The 16,109-nt window shown below is 34.6% G+C and overlaps 1 long non-coding RNA gene across 2 annotated transcripts in view; it reads right to left on the bottom strand.

Moving 5' to 3' along the window:
- Window positions 1-6,605: 6,605 nt before the first annotated feature.
- Window positions 6,606-16,109, bottom strand: part of LOC134477787 (uncharacterized) — a 43,655-nt gene continuing 34,151 nt past the window's right edge. The window contains exon 3 of one of the 2 annotated variants that reach the window (XR_010049981.1): window positions 6,606-6,971. This is a non-coding gene — a long non-coding RNA (uncharacterized LOC134477787). Of the gene's footprint in view, window positions 6,972-14,187; window positions 14,474-16,109 lie in introns of those variants that run through there. The other variant, XR_010049980.1, reaches the window with a different exon arrangement.

Below are 16,109 nucleotides of genomic sequence, written 5' to 3'. Positions count from 1 at the left end.
GTCCCAGCTCCTAGAGGGTGCATCCTAGCAGCAAAGCCTGCAGTCGGTTGACCTGGAGGAGCGGGCCCACCATAGGCTACCTAAGTCTGTGTCTCCCTGGTGCAACTGCGGTGGGCAGGAACACCTAATTGGTGCAATTCAAACAGACTGTGGCCAACAGGGAAGGAAGCTGGGCCTCCTATACATGCTTAAATATAAGGAACAAAGAATAAGGGAAGAGGGAGCAACAAGAAAGGGTCCTCAGCACCCAATCCTGAGAAACATGCAATAGTAGACATGCACCAATAAACATAAAGTGCTATCTCCAGAGCCTCATAGACAAGTTCAGGAATGAAGTTATTAATGACCTGAAGCAAGACATAAGCAGAATAGTTAGAGAAATGTTAAGCACCACCCAAGAAAAAACAGATGGTGGAATGGAAGAACAAAAAAAAAGGGGGAGAATTGTTTCATGGAGAAGATAGAGAAAACATAGAATACATAAAGCAGTTTCAAAGAGATTACCAGAAACTAGAAATTCTATCAAAAACTGGCATAACGGCTTGAATGAAACTAAGGATAGATTATCTGAACTGGATACAATCAGAATTGTAATATGGGAGCATGAAATGAAAAACTTCTTAAAAATAACAACAAAAAAAAACCAAACAGCAACAATACAAAAACTAGAAGATGATAAGAGGATCTATAACTTAAGAATTAAGAACATAAGAGAAGTAGGGACACAAACAAATGGACTACAAAAGCTATTCACAGAAATAATCCAAGAAAATTTCCCTAATTTGGCAAATGGTAAAGATACTCAGATATATGAGGCATACAGGATCCCAGCCACCTACAACCCAAACAGAGCAACACCCAAGCATATAATAATCAAAATTGCAGAAATCCAATATAAGAACAGAATATTAAAAGCCGTCAGAGACAAGAAACAGATCACTTACAAGGAAACACCCATCAGAATTACAGCAGACTTCTTGGCACAAACCATCAAATCACGAAGAGCGTGGGGGGAAATAATTCAAGCTTTGAAAGATAATAACCTCCAGCCAAGATTGATATATCCTGCACAACTTTCCCTAGAAACTGATGGAAAAACAAGGTGCTTCCAGGATAAAGAGGCACTAGGGGGATCTGCAATCACTAATTCAACTCTACAGAGAATACTACAGGATGGTCTAAAAAAGGAAAATACCAAGATGCCAGAAATAGTGGCAGAGAGGCCACAATGAATGGAGCAGAAAATGAAATGGAGAAGACAAACTGACAACAAACGACAGAAAAAGAGCTCAACAGAAATGAGGCAGAGAAGATCGGAAGGTAGGAACAGCAATTTTGGAGAAAACAACATCATAATAGCTAGTGCTGATTTAGTATCATCTTGTTTAGAAGTCCCATCAAATGTGTATTTTTCTGTCTCCATTGGTCTTAAAAGGTTGTATCTTATTGGATTTTATTATATATGATAATATAATCAAAAACTTTTATAGACAAGGAGTTCATATAGAAACCATTGTTCATTTTCTGTCAATTAGTTCTAAATACCCTGTGATAATGTCATCCTCTTGAATGGTTTTATAGTGTCTTGATATGTTTGGTGCTACAGTATAAGAAGTTATACTCAAAGATTTCAAGGAAAGAGACACTATGGTAACTATTTCTATGTCATGATAACTTGTGGTGAAACACTATTTTGCTTAAATGGTTATGATTTGACCTGTGCTGTTCTGTTATTATGCCCTCTTTCGTCTCAATCCCCCCCTTTATAAAATTATTTACTTTTTTCTTTTTATTTTTTTAATTAAGGGAAAAATAAATAAAAAATGACAGGATACATTATAGTAACCTACTTTGATTTCCTATTAACTTGATTTGAAATCCTGTATTGCCCTCACCATCTTGTTTTGACTGATTTTCCTCTATTCTGCTTTGCTTGATAGTACCAAGTTCGAAAGTATAGTTGTAACTGTGAAGACAATAAGAATCATTATGACGCCCATCCCGGTTGACTATTATTTTCTTTTAAAATCCTGTAATGTCTCCAATGCTTTGGTTTTATTCTTTACTGTTTTGTTCAATTTTATTATAACTGTCAATTCTTCTTAAAATAGCAAGAGGCAGAATGGTAACCATTGTTGATCACCTTATATTTTGTTTTTACATTATCTATTATGTCCATTCTTTTGATTTGATTGACTCTGTTCTGATATGTTGCATTTGGTTTTACTCTCTTCAAAAAAAAGTAATAAGAACTGTGGGAGTAATAAAACCCAAAATGTGTAATTGTCACTGTACAAAAGAAAAGAAAAGAAAGTGTTTTAAAGGTTATAACTGCATATATGTTTAAGTGTGTAAGATAGATAACCATATTACTGAGTGTTTCTTGGATCACTGAACAAAACTGTTTGCACTCTCACTGTTTGAAAGTCCACTTTATTTGCTTCAAATTTGTAACTTGAACAACTATTGCTAAGATGAGAATACGTAATCCATTAACTAGTGATTTCTTACTTTTTATTTTTTAAATATTGTATTACTTGTACCCTTTTTCTGTTTTTTTTTCCCTTATTCTCCTTAAATTAAAAAAAAATTCCTTGGCAATGAGATTCTTATCTCTTGATTTTCCACATGAGTATTTCAATAACAAAAAAATGACATTTAAATTAATTGTGAGGTAATTTATCAGCAAGAACTTTCTATATATTTAAAATTCACATCCACAAATAATTTAAAAACTAGATTTATATCTACTTATTGAAAATAAGTATCAAAGGATTTTAGTCAATATTTTATCAAAAATATTAATTAAGATTTCAATGTCATATTGAAGTACATTTTCTTTAATAGACTTGAACAATTTTTTGACAGTTCATAAACTGTGAGTTGTGAAAGTTTTTGAATACTGTCATTCAGTAAAAGGTATCTGAAGTGACTTTGTTAAGTAAATTAACATTTACTTCAAAATGAAAATATCTGAGAAAAAAACTTAAAAATCTAAGAAAGACATGAGAAGCATATAGGATTTAATTGTATCACTATTATATATCTAGTCTAGAAAAGACAGTGTATCTTTAAAATATTTACTCATATCATAAATATATTTCTAAGGGGAAAAATAGAAAAGGAAAATGAGAGAGAAGTTTATCTATTTAAGCTAAGTCTAAGAAGGCAATTTTGCTGTAGTGCATCAAATCTATAGAAAATAAAATACATTTCTATATAAGCGTGTTTCTCCTGAATATCTTTGCTTCTTTAGCTTCTTTGGAAATGTTATGCTTAATAGAACTATGAACATATGTTCAGCCCAACACTACTTCCCTGATAACAGTGTCGGTAGCTGTTTATTTCTGCATTCTAAGGACGCACGTATTGGATTAAGCATGGAAGGAGACCTTTTGCCACTATGCAAAATTCCCACTCAGGCATCATTGATAGAAATTGAAAACAAACATAACCAGAAACACAATTCTACTTTTGAACATTATATCATCATCTGGGAATTATTCTGACATGTCTTAGTGAGCTTATGGTAATATAATCCCTCTCTTAGGTAGAGAACTCAAAAACACAAGCATATCAGGAGAGCTTAAAAATTTAAGCAGCGTCACTCAAGAATGGAAAAACAATTTATTAGTTGTTTACTATAGTTTTTGTCTGGAATCCATTTTTCCTTTATCTTTTTTAGTAGAATGCTGAGCTATTTAAAGAGTTTTGAGGTCTTCTTATATTGCTCTTTGACTTGTATATAAATAGAAATAGTTTCCTAGTTTGTCATTAGTTTCCACATATTGACTTAAAATGGTGTTCTGGTTTATATCTAGATGTTCTCCCAAAGCCTCTTGAGATCATAGGTAGGATTTTTGTAGGTGATTGGATCCCACAGGCATGCTATTCACCAGGGAATCAGACCATTGATGAGCCTCTAACCAAATGTGATTTGGGAAATGAAGCCTGATGGGAGGAAGTGGTCACTGGAGTGTGTCCTGCAGGGATCTGGCTCCCTCATCCCTTCATTTGTCCCTCTAGTTCTGCCCTCCCAGGCCATGAGCTGTTTCTCCTCTGTTTGCCCTGTTGCCTTACCACCTTGCCTTTGAACCAGCTACATATGGAAGCCTCTGCAAACCATGAGGCAAAATAAGCCTCTCCTCCCATAACCTGTGAGGGTCAGTTATTTGCCACATAGTTACTTTCACGAGAAAGTAACTAAGGCAAATGGTAATTGTGAGTGTAATGGCTGTGCTTTATGTTCCACATATAAGCATCATAGAAATAGGTGCTGTTTTTTCATTCCATTAAATTAAATTTTGTTGAAATTTTAAAATTTATTCTTTTATGTCATTTTTAATCTATTCACTTTATTTTTCCAGTACTTAATTTCATCTTAAAATGTAAAATTCATCACTTAGCCAATAAATTAATGAAGATTTACATTTCAGAGAAAGTTTATTTTTTAGAAAGAAGTTACTAGCATTTCTTTGTGATGCATAATACATTCATTTTGGGGAATTAAAATCATTTTGATACTATTTTCTCTCTAAATTTTTGCCTCTGCATTTCCCATTGTTCCCTTCTTCTCCCTGTTTCTTATTATCTCTCCTTAATTTTGCTCTTTAAAATATATACAATTTGGTCTCCTTCCATGCATAAAGGGGGTAAAAAAAGTACGAGAGAGGTTTATAAGTAGAAAGTAAGAAAAACTATACAATATTTAATTGTCTGCATCTGGATTTGTTTCACTTCATGTCATAGTCTCAAAACCTATCTATTTTGCGACAAAGGACTTGAATCTATTCTTGTCTGATTATGGGTAATATTCTGTTGTGTATATACACCACATTTTCTATTTTTCTTTATTCATTCATCTTTTAATGAGCATGAAGGCTGTTTCTATGACTTAGTTACCTTAAATCACACTGTTATAAAAATGACATGCATGTATGATGCCCAGGAAAGGTACAGCTGGGTGAAATGGAATTTCTATTTTTAATTATATTGAAGAATTTTAATATTTATTTCCATAGTGGTTTTGCTGGTTTAGATTTCCACCAACGACATAAAAGGGTCTCTTTACCCCTAAACCTTGTCAGTATTTTTTTTTTTTTTTGGATCCTTGAGGACTCCCTTTCATTCTAGAGTAAAATGGCATATCAGTGTTGTTTTCAATTTGAATTTTCCTAAGGTCCCAGATATTATTTGTACATGTACGTGCAAGTTATTTATTCTTCTTTTGACAAGCATCTATTAATTTTAATTGTACGACTTTTTTGGTAATGCTTTTGTGTTGAAGCTTACAGATCAACTGAACTAGTGAATTCTGCCTAGTAGAGATCCACAGAACTAAATTTTAAGAATTACACAACTGCTGCTGACATCAACACGCAAAGTAAAAGCCATGCATTAATATAAATTTAAATCTTGTTTGGAAAATGTACTCTTAAAGTAACCCAAGAATGCAAAGAATTAGTAATGATAAAAGAAACGACTATGAGGCCGAAGAAGAAAGAAGTAATTTTAGATATAAGAGAAGTTGAGAAAACAGAAAGATTAAAAAAGAATAATAAACATGTGAAAAAAAGAATGCAATTTTTAATGATATTTTATAATCATAAAGAACAGAATACAAGGAATTAATGTATATGGGGGTGAAAAAAGTATGAGAGGGGTTTATAAGTAGAAAGTAAGAATATCTTTATGCAGACTATACACAATTTATAAATTAGCAGAGACTCTAGGTCTGAAGACCTAAGCAATGATGTTTAATGAGTGAAAACATGACACATCAATGTAAAACACTGTGGGCACACTAACCCTTTCTTAACACTCATATACAGGTGCTCATTGACATATGCCCCTCACCTACACCCCAGAATAGAAAAAAAATACGATTTTATGATAGTTTCTGTATGACAGATAATATGGGGAAGGTAGTGACACGGGGAAGTACCTGAGCAGGAAATTGAGGGAGAGAACAGAGGAGGGAGTGTAGATAGTCAGTGAGAAATCATACAAGCAGAAAAAAGCTGGTCAATAAGCTAGCAGATAGACTAGTTTTAGCAATCCTGCACAATAACCTGTGGTGAGCAGAAATATAATGTGAGATGTGTGTTGTATTTAGGTTGGTCTTCATAGTTTATGTATACAAGAGTAGATAGAATGGTAGAGGAAAAAGGAAAAAGAAAAAATATAAGGGGGAGAAGCCAGGACATGGAATGCATGAGGGGGAAGACAATGAGGTGGAGGATGACCAATTAGAGGAGAGAGGGCGGCTGTGGCCAACTGTTGATCTGTCGAGAGAAAGGAGTCTAGGAAACATCTGAAAACACCTGGGAAGTGGGCATGTGTAACTTAGCAGCATGGACTACCTTACAAGCAACAGTACAAAATTCATACACACAGTCATGACCACAAAACCGGAAACACAAGACCTGTCACACACACACACACACACACACACACAAATTTTTTTAAAAATAGAAGAAAAGGAAATAGAAGATATACAAACACAAAAAAGCAAACAAAGGCGCTTAAACATGCAAAGCCTCTGGTGGTCCCAGAATAATGGTGGGTCCCCTTCCCGCCTTGGACTGAGCTGTACCAACCTGCGGTTCACAATGAGAGCCCACCAGGGGCGCTGCTGTTGGCTGCACTCAGTTTCCTCCTTCAGCTTTGTGCTCTGTGCAGTCCTGTCCGGTCTTCCAGCCTTGCTGAGTCAGTCACCTGAGGTGGGCGGTGCTAACCCTGCACTTGTGCAGTGTCCGAAGGCTTTTCTTGGCCTCTTCTACTTTCAGGTCAAAGAAATGCACCTGCTTGCTGAGTTTGAATCTGAGCTGAGATTTTGGTTGTTTACGGGAGCCAGCAGGAAATAGAGCTGATTTGTGTTGGTTTTGTTCCACTCCCAGTGATCCTGTGTCCCACTTGTGCAGCTTTACGGCAGGTCTTTTTCCAGGCTGTGAATCAGTAGCTTTTACTGCCTGATGGAAGAAACCAGAGTGGGTTTCAGTGGCATTTGGGGATGTTTGGAGGGAGCTCACACAGAGTCAGCAATGTTTGGCGGGCAATGAAACAGTGCCTGGTTTGGCAATGCTCTAGTATTCTCGGTTAAAATTTCAATAAATTAATATAAATTATACATAGAGGTACCATTTTGCCTAAATTCCAGGCAAGCACACACTACTTGTATACAAGAGCTCAGACTGGATAACAAGACTTTGATAATCTCATCCTTTCCTTTTCTAGCATGTGATTACTTTCTTCAATACTATGCTCATCTTCAGTTATATTCTCATCATGGGTTGGTTTGTGGTATCAAATAACATCTTTATATCTAGGTTTCATTCAGGAAAACAATTTAGCTCATTCAGTGATCTGGGTCTAAACAAATCACAATAACTGGAGAGGATTAACCAAGCTGGTATGATTCACAACAGTATCATTGAGTGCTTTCCTCAGAACCAAACAAATAAACATGGAACATCGGTGGTTTCCTAAAGGCAAAATAATGTGCAATTTAAATGAGAAGGATTCATCAACACACACAAACACACATGTAGTCCCAGTACAGTTTTTTTTTTTTATTTTACAAAAGGTGGCATTCCAGAAAAATGACTATGAATAAACAACAATGTAATTAAAATGAATATGAAGAAAGAAATAATTTAATCACTACAATAGCTTATAAGCCTTCAAGATGAATTGCAGCATATGAAAAATGTGATGTAAGTTGTGACAGACAGAATTGTACAATGTCCTCCAAAGGCTTTACAAGCTCTTTCCTACTTGTCTAGCAAGATCCTCTAATCTGCACCACTAGTGACACCCCTGCTATGATCAGGTTACGATACATGGAGCCTTTAACTATAAGAAAAAAAGTTTTATCTGGGAAATCTTAACGTAATGACAGAAACCTTTCAGTGGCATGGACTTTTCTCCAGCTGAATTCAGAAGTGATGCTGAGACACTGCTTTCTAGATGACCTTGTAGAAAACAAGTATTCCTGTTGTAAACTGCCTTTTGGGTCTATGTCGCAAAGAAATGTGGGCAGATTCGAGGAGCCAACACAATCTGTAGCTGATGGACCCTGAGGAGACAGCTGCCTTTTCCTTATACCTACAAGGGATCAAATTTCAACAGAAAATAAGAATGGTCTTGAAATTGAACTCTTCCCAGAAACTCTGGGAGAGAATTAAGTGTGATACCTTGATTTTTCCCCTTTAAAGTTAACTTCTAGAGGATGGTGGATGATGAGAGATAAGAGATAGGGATAATAGCTGTTGCCAAATTTAGCAATTCTCTGCCACAAGTCCTCTCTATTATTGCATAAGATTATGATGCCAAATGCCATTTATCTTCCTAGATTGACACATATGCTAGCGAACAAATTTTTGATGTAATGGATTTAATAAAATGTTCCGTACTGCTTACCACAGTAACCACTAACTAACTTGAAGTGTGGAATGAAATACACTTTCATTCATTTAATATGTCTTGACTTATAAAATTTCTTCCTATATTCTTATATTCTCTGTCTCCATAATTTTTTCTGTTGATATTATGGAAGTCTTGTAGACATCAGGAAATGCATTAGGGATGTCATTTTGATACCTTATCTAGATTACATTATAATTCCGTGCCCAGATCATGCTGACTGATTTAACATACAGAATTACTCTTCAGTCTGTAATAATGGTGCCATCCTCTCAAATGCGTGTGTCTTCCTCTCATAAAACTGAGATTTGTTTTTTTTTGCTGTACTGTATTTTAGAGTTGCAAGATAACTTTGACGTCCATTTGCATAAACAGAGCTTGGTAATGAGTTTTTTCCTGTGGTATACCACCATTGACCAGGGTGTTTTATTTAGCAGGAACATTTCTAGAAAAAACAACCTTACATGTATTCAACGTATCCAGGAAGACATTTACTACATCTCCTTCCCATCAGTTTTCTTATAAGATTATATTCTTCAATCATTTTGAAATTCATACTGTTAAAATCATAATGCTTGATTTCTTTCCTAATAAACTAAGTAAAGATGAAAAAAACCTGTTAATCTGTCACTGAGGAAAAATAACAATTAACGTACCGAATAATTATACAGTTCAAACAATGTGTTTCATGCAAAGTCATCCACAGATTAGATAACGTTATATAATATTATTTTTATTTATTTATTTATTTATTTATTTATTTGTCTTTTTCATTTTTACCGGTACCGGGGATCGAACCCACGACTGCCTGCTTGCAAGGCAGGCACTTATGCCGCTGAGCTAAATCCCCAGCCCCCATAATATTATTTTTACAATTATTCGAAAGCAACTCATTTGACCTGTTATGTGTATCTGTAATAATAAAAGCAGAGTCCGTTATTTAAGGTTTTTCAAATGTGTTTTTGAATTCTTCAGATCTATGACAAAGTAACAATGCCTGTAAATAAGAGTATTGTTTGATGAACATCAGAAAGGGCTTCTCCCTTCAAAATAAGCATAAGATGTGTTGTTTTGGTCAAGGTAGTAACACAATTGAAATTGAGTAAGTTCACGTATAAACTCTCTAAGTATCATTCTGTTGTGACCTTGGAGAACTGATTGTGTTCAAGCTGTCATTTCCTAATCTGCCTGTGTCACTGTTTGGAAGGAATTTTGTCATTATGTTAACTAGTCACATTAAAACATACGCATTTTCTTTTTTTTTTCTTTTTGGTTTGGGACCAGGAACCTAGCTAAGGACTTCATGCTTGCCGGCAGGTCACTAAGCCCTCATATGCAGAATTTTTAAAATATATACCCACTGTTATTCTGTGGAAGAGAGTCAACCTAATAAATCTGTACTTCAATGTATTTGAAATGCCTACATATTTACAAATAGTGAATTCTTGTCAAAATGGATGCATTTAATTATTTGTTATTTGCCTCACAATCTGTGGACAACAGATTTGGAAATTTGGATTCCAGGCCAGTTCTTTCTGTTTGGCATGCAAGACAGAACAGATCAGAGAGTAGAAAGTATATTAGGTTGAATAATTCTAAAATTTACACAGCTAGGGTATGGTCTCAATGTCTCAGAAACAATATATAAGGCATTCTATAAAGTAGATTTATCAAGCATTATCTTTGATATAAAATTTGGTGCTATTCTTGTAAGTCACTTGACAAAAAGCAGTCAAGGATGAAGAATGGGATAGAAAAGTCTGCAGCTCTCAACTATTATGCTTCTTTTATATCTAACTCATAGTTATTTAAAACATTTCTAAAATTTGTATTTTATAGTGGCAAAATTAAAAAGGTTATGAGCTTCTTAGGTGCATTATGACTAGAAATATTGTGTTTGAATAGTCTTTCCTTCCTTCTCCCATTTCACATCCTATGATCTCAGAGTAAACAATGGTTTTAGAAAGATGTGACAAAGAGGTCTTTCTAAAATGAAGTGAGTTATTGTAAATTAAGCGGGATGCAGCTTACTGAGTACAGTCAATATGTGTAATTATGGAATATACTTAACCTCTTATGGGAAATAGTGGGTTCATACTGACTTTCATGCTGACTTCTCTCATTATTTCTAACAAGATTGTAGCCATTACTTCTGATCTTTCGTTAATCAGAATCAGGAGCCTTCTAAACGCTGCATTGATTCCACTGTGTTTGTACCACATTTTCTTTACCTGTCTGTAGGTGGATGGAAATAGTTTCTTTCAATTTCTTGGCTATTGTGAATTGTGCTGTCATAAACATGGGGTACAGATGCCACTTCTGCATACTGATTTAATTTTCTTTGAATATATACCCATTAGTGTGATCACTGAATTATATGGTAGCTCTAACTTAATTTTCTAAAAAGTCTGCATGCTGTTTTTCACAATGGTTGTGCTAGTTTACATTCCCCAACAGGTGTGGAGTTCCTCATCCCCTGTATCCTTGCTAACATTGTTATTGTTTTTATCATAGCTATTCTGGTTGGAGTGAGGTGCAATTTTACGGTGCTTTTCATTTGCATTTTGATGATGATTAGTGAGGCTGAACATTTTTTCATGAAGTTGTAGACCTACTTATATTTTTAGGGGGAGAAGCAAAGGTTATTCATATCATTTTCCTGGAAACAATGCATGAGTTGTTAATATCTTCTTTATCTGACCTAGATCATATGCATTAAAATTTTCACGGCATTTATGTGAAGTCATCATTTTGCTGAGAATAGATTCATAAAAATGTTTTACAAAGTTGACAGAATTCAGGAGTATTAGAAATGCAACCATGCAGCAGTGTATTGTGAGTAGAATCAAGCTAATCCTAAGGCACAGGTGCAAGGATCAACACTCAAGGACTCAAATGAAAATAATATATGGAAATGTTACACAGGCAACATACCTCTTATCTCTAAAGAGTGTCACAGATTGCCAATCTCTTATTGTGCTCAAGAAAACATACTAAATTACAGTTCATTCATATAATTTACGGATAAATAAATAAATAAATAAATTGACTGAATATTTTAGTCTTTAAACACTAGCTATTTTAATACACTGGATTTTTATTTACAATAAATTAAATATTTTAACATCTCATTTGATCCAGGAGACCTTAAATACATGGGCCTTGTATTTTTTTTTGTTGTTGTTTAATAGGTTTAAGGCCAATTAATAAGAAAACAAGCAATTTTGTCACTGTGCTGACCCTAATCAATTTTAACCCATATTTTCTGAAATAGCTCTAGAGGTATTTATGAGACACGAGTAAGAAAAATACAGTTGATGGTGCTGTTGTGCACCACCCCGTGGAAAGGTAAACTTGTGAGACCATTATGGTAGGCCCTCTTCCATCTATCCACTGGCCTAGAAGCTTGTGCCTTCTGGCTGTTCCTCCAGTCAAATAGGAAATGAAAGGTTATTATCAGTAGTTGTGGTTCACTACAGGAACAATATATCTCTTTACCTTTGTGTCTCTATATCTACTTTATGTTGCATGCGTGTAATACATAGTATTATTATAATGTAAATACAATGTAGTATATATCATTATTATATATAAATATAAATATAATATAAATTTAAATATATGTATGTATATAGTGTGATTATATGAAGAATTTAGGGCTGGCCTTCAATGCCTTCCTGCAGATTCAGAAGAGCGAGAATATGAAATGGGATCTGGAGGGCCGGACAGGACAGCTGAAAGTCCAAGGTCCACTGCAGAGTCTAGTGTGAGGCCAAGGTGAAATCTGAAGAAGAGTCTGTTCTGGAAGCCTGAAAGAACTGGAGTCCAAAACTGAAAGACCATAGCAGAGAGTTGAGCACCTCCAAAGCAGAAAAAGGGAAGGCACGTTTCCTTTCCATTCAGTCGGTCATATACACCTACTAGTTGGCACCACCAACTTCCATCCTGGGGTTGGATATTACCTGTCCATCATCCAGTCACATCCACAGCTTTACTAGTCTGCTGGGTGGTTCTTACTCAAGTCAAGTTGGTTAGTGATCACAATAGGTAAATGTTTTGAATGGATTCACAGGACCACTAAAAATACGGAAGAGTGCTTGCTGAATTGTCTCACAAACTGACAAGAAAGATGGGATTCCTCATGTCTACAGAAGGAGGAATATTTTGGGAAGAATTAATGGTGCTCTGTGTTTTACTATAGTAAATTTTAAAAATCTGAACACTCACTGTATTTTGTGGACCCACTTTTTACATCATAGGGGGATAATTTAAGATGAAGTTATTTTTCTCTTATAAATAAAAATAATGCTTTTGAATTCAATTTTATGCCTTTGTTGACTAGAATAAAATCTATATTTCATGTGTGAGTGGAAAAATGGAGACTCCTTTGGAACTGCCAATAGATCCCAGGGGTGCCCTACCACTGAGTTACATCCTTTGACTTTGTATTTACTTTTTAATTTCATGCTAGTGTTGGACTAAGTTATTCAAACTGATCTGGAATTGGGCATTCTCCTCTCTTAGATTCACTTTAGCTAGATTACATACTAGGTTTATTTCACTTTTTTGAATGTGGAAGAATAATTTTATCTTAAATATGACCATTGTAAGAGAGTATTGATTCTGGGTATGTATACTTTTTAAAGTTTCATTGTTATGGTTATTTTTTCAGACCCACAAATCCTATTATTCTCAAGTAACCTCATTTTTAATGAAAAAAGATATAAATCAAACAGAAAGAAAATATGAGAATTCTTTATCTTGAATGCAAAAGCTTTAAGGCAGAAACTAAAAAATCAATCTATATGTATAAATTGATTATACATACTTAATATTTCTACATCTTTGTAGGAAAGATAATTGATAAATATCTGTATATTTATGCCATTAACAAATGTCTATAGCTTCATTGGAAATGATATTTAAATCAGTCATTTATTTTAAAAAATAAGGAAACTCTCATGCTTCTTTACTTTGTGGAATAATTGGGGCTGAAGAAAAACCCAACCAAGTGCAAGTAGTCTGTTCACAGGACTCAACATTATTTTTGTAACATCTTTCAGTTCTAGATTTTCATTTCTAAAACACGTTGGATGCTATTTCTTTAATATAACTTCTTAATTTTTATCTAGTCAATAAATTTAATTACCTGTGTGCTGGAAGAAATGATATTATCCCTGCTAAATATATTCTGCAAATATAAGTAATTCACTTTATTGGTTAGTTTATAAGTCACCAAAACTTTATAGAGTGATAGAAAGTGTGTCCCGGATACAATATTACTGTTATATAATGTAGATATTTTTCTTTTAAGAATAGGAAAATTTATTGGAGAATATGAATAAGAAACAAGAAGAGCTCCTAAGAGACAGGAAGTGTCCTGAGTGGGTTGCAAACAGGCTCACTTATCAAACAGAGTTTTACAGAGCAGAATCACAAGGTAAGAAAAATGTGGGTCAAAATTATGATCAATCAACAAGATTAAATATTTTAGGGGAACCATGAATTAAAAGCAAATGCATATCTGCTTCCAGAGATAGCACCTGGGCCTCCAAGATGATAGAGGGGAAATACCAGATGTCAGATAGGTCAAGTTCATATTCCCCAATTCTAAGAACCAATTCTAAGAAACAACAGAGGTTATAGCTATGCCAATTTATTGGAGAAAAGGAATGGGAACTAGGAGTAGCTCCTGAGAGACAGGAGATATCTTGAAAGGATTCCTTACATTGTATTCTTAAAATGTCTCCCAGAAGTCTTGTATGTTCCAAGATGGAAACTTCAGAGGGTGTTTCAATCCCAGTGATGCTCAGCTCTTCAGTGGGTTAAGCCATTGAGGAGTTCATAGTTCACTGTGCTGTTCATGCAGAGGATGTTTGGAAAGTTGGCCACTGGGTAGATGACCCGGCAGGGCACCGTCCTGTTCACATCTCCTCCCTGTCTCTGTGTTCCCTGGCTCCCGTGGGTTGAGCAGCTTCCCTGTACCACTGTCTCCCACCTTGGCATTTCTGCCCTGGATCCCGCAAACCATGGACTGAACCCTCTGAACCTAAGAAAAAATGAACATCGTATTCTTAAAGTCACAAGTGTCAGGGATGGGAGAGGACCAACACAATTACAGAAACAGATGCTGGAACATTTTCCAGCAAAATTTTGGGATATGAATATTTGTCACTATTTTTTTCATAAATGAATCCCAGCACATTTTTAGGTATGTGACATACAGTGTTTTCAAACACATGAATAAATAATAAACTCATTTGTATTTTTTTTACTATTTCAGTGCTTTTGTTAATGCTTCATTTTATATTCAGATTACTTCATTTTCCTCATACTTCCTCCTCCTGCAGAGTAAGTCTACATACACTTAGAAACTCTCCACATATGAGCTGCCTTAACAAATGTTTTAAATAAGTAGTGTTTGTACAAATGCTGATAGTATCCAGGTGCGTCAAGCTGAATGAGATTTGGATGTTCTTAAGATGGATAACATCTCTATTACAGAGTTAGCTGGGAGATTTGAAGCAAATAGACTGGATCTCTCGTTATAGTCATTAGAGGAAGAAGATAAACTTTTGTTCCTAGCAGGGAAAATTTAGCATAAGGTTAATACCTGCAGAAGGTTATATAAGAAGTGCACTTTTCTCTTAATAACTTACTGCAAGGACATTTAATTTCATGGAATCATACTGGATATTAACATTTTTAAATTTACCAAGCATCATAATAAAAAATTACCTCAATAGTTTTAGTATCATCTGCAACCTCACAGTTATAATTCATTTGTAGTGGATGGTAGTGGAATTTGCATAGTTGTCTAGGCAAAAATATCTCTATGGTTCAGTGTTTAAACAGTGAAAATACATCATGTTAGAAAAGCAACATTTGAAGTATATTAAAGTGTCTTAACTTTCTATTTTTAATAACATGAATCACCTGAATAGGCCAAGGTGTTAACTCAAATTTTTCTTGTCCAAAAATGTATGACCAAAAAATTACTCTTTCTGCAATGGTAGACATTACTATTGTTAATTATGGATTTTTCCCCTCACCTTTCAGTGCAGTAAGACATTTAACTTTTCTGTCCACAAAATTTTAATGACATTTGAACAAACAAATGGGAGAGTAAGTGATTGTCTTTTCCATAACAGGAGGATTTTAGTCTCCTGTGCAAGAGTCTCCTTTTCCCTATATTGATGAATGTGAAAGCAATTGTTAATATTTGAGTGAGTCAGCTCAAAAATAATGGATATGCTGCTTATCATCTGTGATTGTCACACTCATTTCTTTGAAACATAACAGAACTCAAGGCTTAAACAACCCCAGAGGGGAACTACAAAGACTCACAAGGAAGTACAAAACATTTGTGTGGTTTTATTTCTTTTGAATGAAAAAGCTGGGCATTTTGTGTATGAAATGATTTTAATACTACATGAAATCACTAAAAAAATACAAAATTTGATGAGGCTGAATTCATTGACATATACATGATTATTTAATTCCACATATGATGTCTTATATTGAGGAGTTCAAAGTGACTTTAATTCTTTATCAGTTGATAAACACATTGACCCAAAGCAAGTCTATAGTAAATGAAGTCGAAGTTCTACAATTTTTTTCAGTAGCTTGAAAAAAAATGTATAATGGCTCAAAGAAACTGAAATGTTCAAATGAATCACTCATGA

Source organism: Cavia porcellus, unplaced genomic scaffold, assembly GCF_034190915.1.
Source record: "Cavia porcellus strain 051 isolate PalLab524CR breed Dunkin Hartley unplaced genomic scaffold, mCavPor4.1 scaffold_10, whole genome shotgun sequence".
NCBI lineage: Eukaryota > Metazoa > Chordata > Mammalia > Rodentia > Caviidae > Cavia > Cavia porcellus.
Note: the sequence above shows the minus strand (reverse complement) of the source record. Positions and strands in the feature narration are given on the sequence as shown.